Source organism: Notamacropus eugenii, chromosome 3, assembly GCF_028372415.1.
Source record: "Notamacropus eugenii isolate mMacEug1 chromosome 3, mMacEug1.pri_v2, whole genome shotgun sequence".
Classification (NCBI taxonomy): Eukaryota; Metazoa; Chordata; class Mammalia; order Diprotodontia; family Macropodidae; genus Notamacropus; species Notamacropus eugenii.
In genome coordinates this window covers 53,098,909-53,105,027 of record NC_092874.1, presented here as the reverse complement: position 1 = coordinate 53,105,027, position 6,119 = coordinate 53,098,909, and the positions used below count along the sequence as shown (strand labels likewise).

At 37.4% G+C, this 6,119-nt stretch overlaps 1 pseudogene; it reads left to right on the top strand.

Moving 5' to 3' along the window:
- The first annotated feature begins 3,872 nt into the window (after nucleotides 1-3,872).
- On the top strand, nucleotides 3,873-4,425 carry LOC140531808 (cold-inducible RNA-binding protein pseudogene; annotated as a pseudogene).
- The last annotated feature ends 1,694 nt before the right edge of the window (nucleotides 4,426-6,119 follow it).

The window sequence follows — 6,119 nt, the reverse complement described above, 5'->3', positions numbered from 1 at the left end:
ACATTGCGGAAGGGGCATTGATCTGCATTGGTGATTTTCCTCACATTGGAGTTCCCTATATCTGGGAAATCACAGGTTCAGTACATATCCCTAATTCTTCTTTTAAGATATGAGATAGCTAGATCTAATTGAGGAAAGGAATTCATGAAAGAGAAAAAAAAGATTGAAAATGTTAGAGTTAGTGGAAAGTTAGTCATTCAATAAATCAATAAACATTTATTAAATGCCCACTATGCACTGAGTACTGTGCTAAGCACTGGAAAGGTTGATTGTAGAAATAAGGTGACAAAGGAAGTAGGGAAGGATGGAATTGAGACTATGGGTTAAAGATTAGATTGATAGAAGAAGAAAAACATTTCCCCTTGGACTAGAGGAATGATTTAGACGAATAATGTGGGAATATGATGAAATGAACATTGTGTGCCTGAGAGATTTCACAGCAGATGATAGCAATCTTCAAGGTTATGACACTGTAGAAAAAGGGGTTGGAATTGGGGTTGGGGTGAGAGAGAACCTGGAAGTTTAAAGAAATGAGAGGTCTGAGTAGTGACTGTTAGGTAAGGTAGAGAGACAATGAAAGATGAACGAAGGGATTGGTAGGCAGCAGCAATGGCTAGATGGAAACATGGAACCTACCTCTAACAGGTAAGTCCTAGGTGTTCATTATTTATAGGATCATAAAACTGAAAGAGAAAGGGCTTCAACGGTCATCCACTCTCATCCCCTTATTTTAACAGATAGAGAAACAGAATCCCAAATAGATGAAATGACTTGCCCAAGATCACACAGTAACAAATGACAGAATTGTGATTTGAACCTTGATCCTCTCATTCTAAATCCATCACTAGTCCTTTCATTTTTATTCCAATATTTATTCCAGCAGTCATCATTTTATAATAAATTTTATATTTAAATTTTAAATTTTTGATAGGTCTTTTCTAAGTTTTTAAACTCCCTTAGTTTGTTCCCTAAGCAAACTATCATATTTTTGAAAAACAAGCAATAATTCTGTTTCTTCAGTTATGTTTTTCTTTCCAATAGTTATCTACCAATCAGAAGGGGTAGCTAGGTGGTGTAGTGGATAGAGCACCAGTGCAGGATTCAGAAGGACCTCAGTTCAAATCTCACCTCAGACACTTGACACTCACTAGCTTGTGTGACGTTGGTCAAGTCGTTTATCCCCAATTGCCTCATCCTGGGTCATCTCCAGTCATCCTGATCAATACCTGGTCACTGGATTCAGATGACTCTGGAGGACAAGTGAGGCTGGTGACCTGCACAGCCCTCACTCACTCAAAACGAAGTCAAGTACAAGTCATGTCATCATTTCTCTGATGGCATGGTCTTCTCCAGCAACAAAGGACAATCACACACACCAATCAGAAATGGAGAAACAATATACCCAGTGTAGTTGGCCAAGGCTGAATCATATCAGGACAAGCAGCAGAAGAAATCCATGTTATGTGAGAGGTCAGCATTGAAGAGGATCATGTACTTTAGAAGAGGGAAGAAATCAAATAACTATAAAGGAACTATTGGACTAGGCAAAATGAAAGAGTTTAAGAAGGTTGCTATGACAAATGATGATGGAGTAGGAGAAATGTTAGGTAAGACAATTTTTCTTAGATAATGATGATAATGGTAGTGGTGGTGATTGATGACGATGTTGATAGCTAGCACTTATACAGCACTTTCGATTGCAAAGTGCTTTCTGTGTGTTATCTCATTTGATCTTCACAATAAACCTGGAAGGTAGGTATTATTTTAATTTCCATTTTTAAAATGAGGAAACTGAGGTTGAAGTTGTGACGTGTCCAAGACTACACAGTCAGTGATAGAAGCTAGATTTCAACTCAGGTCTTCCCAGACTCCTAATTCAGCATTCCATCCACTACACCAGCAAGAGGAACTGAGTGCCACATAACCACTTGTGACATCAAAAACATATATATATATGTATATGTATATGTATATATATGTGTATGTATATATGTATATGTATATATATGTGTATGTATATATGTATATGTATATATATATGTGTATGTATATATGTATATGTATATATATATACATATAATTCCTCCCTCCAGTGTCAGAGGGATTAATTTTCCTCTATAAGACTCTTCAAAAGGCTGGATCTTTGTTTCAGGGAGAAATTTGGTACTCCAAAACCATAATAAAAGCACACAAAAAAATCCCAGAACCCAACCTATAGCACAGTCTCCCTGTCATTTGCTGCTTTTACTTAACTTTCAACTGTTCATCCAGAGTCTTGTTAAGAGGAAAGTGAAAAGAGAGACGTTTACACTCAGAAAATTTAATTTCACACACCAAAAGAAAAACGTTGTTCTCATGGGATGAAATTCAGTATCTGTGCTTAGTATAGATTTCAATTTTTTTTTTATTCTATTGGAAAAGGATACTCACTCTCACTTTGCAGAGAGAACATAATTGATGTTCTCCTAAATTTGACCTCTCATGTTGATATCTATGAGGATTCCTACATGAAACAGGAGAGTACAGTTGATCCCGAAATGTCTCTCAAAATAAACTCCCAGCTTTTATCTCAAGAAACCACACTGGCATCAAATGTGCAGGCTAGTGTAATTGTAGATGGCACTCTTTTACTTAGAGTAGGATTTCCATAGTGAATGTAAGTGCTGTCCTGGCATCGATTTCAATGAGCCTACAGGCTTGGCCAGTTGAACAAGAGTTCAACTGCATTTCCCATCAACCTTTTCTTTAAGGCAAGTTATCCTGCCCTCCAATATAACCTTCAATAATGCTGCCACAATAATCTACCAGAAGTACAATTTTGACTATGATTTTTCTCTAATTGAAAACCAGGAGCATATAACTACTCCTTTGTTTATTTTTAATGTAATCTTTTTAATATACCTGTGATTTCATTGGTGTAGTCAGAGAACAGCTAAAGAGAAGATTCTTACTTTCAATGACTACTGCTCTATAATGAAGAAATAGCCCGAGAGAACTGCCCCAGGGCACTGGGAGGCAGTCAGTCAGTCAGTCAATAAGCATTTAGTGTTAACTATGTGCCAAGAAATGTGTTAAGCATTGGAGATACCAAGAAAGATAATACCAGTCCTTGCCTTCCAAAGACGTGTTCTACTGAGGAAAGCAACATGTAAATAAGCACGTATACACAAAATAATATAAAATAGAGACAAAGATGGGCATGGAAACCAGGGTGGAGAGACAGACAGACAGATAGAAACAGAGATAGTAGATGGAAGGTAATCTCAAAAAGGGAGGCACCATTCGCCATTGTGGAGAGGTTGGGTTGTTTTGTTTTTTCCAGTGGTGGGGAGAAATATCTAAGATAGATAGACAGACAGATAGATAGATAGATAGATAGATAGATAGATAGATAGATAGATAGATAGATAGATAGATAGATAGACAGACAGACACAGACAGATAAAAGAAACTGGAGCAGTGCTCTAAAGTTCCATCTTTGACTGTACTGTTCTTGAAGCTGCTTTTAAATTGTTCAACTCTTCTGTGTAATTTGGCATTCGATTAGAAAGATCCAATACTGAAGAGGTCCTCTCACATACTCCATATATGTTGACTTTCTTTAGTGCAGGAAACACTGTTTGCTTACTGTATGTACATGTAATACTGTAATCTCTCTTCTCCATTGCATAGTTATTATGTTTTACAAGGTATTATTGTTAGAATTACTCATTGTATATGCCTGAAATTTTGCAAAAGGCAGCTTGCTGTTATATCTATGCATCATTGGGAGTTTGAAGAAGAGATTTTATTCTTTTAATGCTGTAAAGAGGAACTACTTTTTAAAAACTTAAGTTACATATTTTCCCGTTAGGAGGCTCAGGTCACTCTGGTCTGTCTGCTGATATCGCTTATCTTTCCCGCCCAATCCAACACACTGGTCAAGATGGCATCAGATGAAGGAAAACTCTTTGTTGGTGGACTGAGTTTTGATGCCAATGAACAGTCATTGGAACAGGTCTTCTCAAAGTATGGACAGATTGCTGAGGTTGTTGTTGTGAAAGACAGGGAAAGTCAAAGATCCAGAGGTTTTGGCTTTGTTACATTTGAGAACACAGATGATGCTAAAGATGCAATGATGACCATGAATGGAAAGTCTTGATGGGTGGCAGATAAGAGTTGACCAGCAAATCATCAGAAAACTGATCCCGTGGGATGAACCAAGGAGGTTCATCCAGTGGCCAAGGCTTCTTCCGTGGAGGTCGGGGCAGAGGCCATGGTTTTTCTAGAGGAGGTGGGGACCGTGGTTATGTGGGGAGCAGATTTGAATCAAGAAGTGGGGGATGTGGAGGTTTCAGAGACTATTACAGCAGCAGGAGTCAAGGAGGTTATGGTGATTGGTCTTCAGGAGGGTCTTACAGAGACAGCTATGTACTGCGGACATGAGATGGCCTAATTAGACTTTCTTTTAAGAAAGCTCTTGTCTGTTCTCAAGTGATTTTTTTTTTTTTAAGCATTTTTGAAAGCACTTCAGATTTCATTTTTTTCCTTTTCATCATGAGCCAAGGTGTGGTTTTCCTTTTTGTTGTTTCTTCTTTTGGTTTTGTTTTAATTTTTTTTTTCTTTTTACAACAAAAACTTGTGAAATTGGGGACCCTGGTTTGGTTTTCTTTGAGCTAGAAAAGGACCTTAAATTCAAAGTTCACAGGAAGCTGAACAAGCTGTGGAGGTTTGGCTTTTTTTTTTTCGAGTGCATTACCTTCAACTTTTTGTAACCTTCCTTTAGTGTAGCAAGGTAGGAATGCAGCTGTGAGGGTTTGTGGAGAGGCAGACCACCTTGGTATATCTAAAGAGAAATTACTTGCATGTTCACTCTGCAAAAGATATTTTTACTGTATACTGTAAATTACCCAGAAACAAACTTGCAAACTTTCCGTAAAAGAGGTTCTTGAAAATGTTTATTTATATTGTCCTTTTTTTACTGGAAGAAGTATGCATATTCCATTGATACTGTATTTGAAGTGGTTAAGGAATTCTTTTATACAGTTTTCTTTGACTTTACGAAGCCTATTAAAAGATCTTCTGAAATGAAAAAAAAAAAACAAACAAACCTAAGTTAGAAACTCTGCAACTATTTATAAAACTTTTGGGATTGTTTTGGTGTTTTGGCAATAAAGCAGCATGGGCTGAGAATGCACTGAATAAAAGGGAGGAACTAGAACTTTCGAGACAGAGGAGAGACCAGGGTCACATAGCCTACATTTGGGATAAAGATGGAGCTTGAGTCCAATTATTCCTAACTCTGGTAGCCCTTTATCTATCACCTAAGCTGCCTCTCTCCATTACTTACTGGATAAAATATAATCTTCCTAACCTAACATTCAGTGACCTCCTCAAGTCAAGACCCAATTTTATTTTTCAGATGTGGATACAATTATCCTTTATACAAAATACCTCCCAGCAAAGCCAAACAAATCTCTTTTCCTTGATCTCCTCTCATCTTAATGCCTTATCCACAGTATCTCCTATTTTTGGAATGATGACGCTCTCTGACCATTACTACCCCAAATCTCCTCATCTTGAAGTACAATGAAAATGGTTCCCTTCTTTCAAGAGGACATCTCCCTTCTCAGTTATCACAAAATGCATATTTGGACTTCTCCTATGACTTTCCATCATTTTATTACAGACCCAAAATTCAGGTTGTTAGTTCCTTGAAGGTGGAGCCTAATTATTCCATCTTTCTACCTCCAGCTTATGTGTGTTGCATAAAGTAAGCATCTAACTTGTTTGTTGAATTGAATTGGATTCATGTAAAACAATGGTTGGCCAGTTAATTAGCTCCCTATCTGTTCTGCTTCCTTTCATCTTGCCTCAATTTGCTGCTTGAGCAAAGAATCCTCCAAAAATAATTGAAAGATTCTTTAAAAAAAAAGTTTTAATTAAAAAGGAAGCCACCTCTCACCTTTGTTTTTGTTCCCATTTTATTGTCTGGCTAGTTATTTGATGATGACAAAATAGACAGATATAAAGCTTTTTCAGCTTTTTCAAGGATACCCAACACTTCCCACTTCGGTGATCCATGCTTTAGTCAAAGAAGGTGCTCCTACTTCCAATGCAGATAATAGCAACAGCCCCCA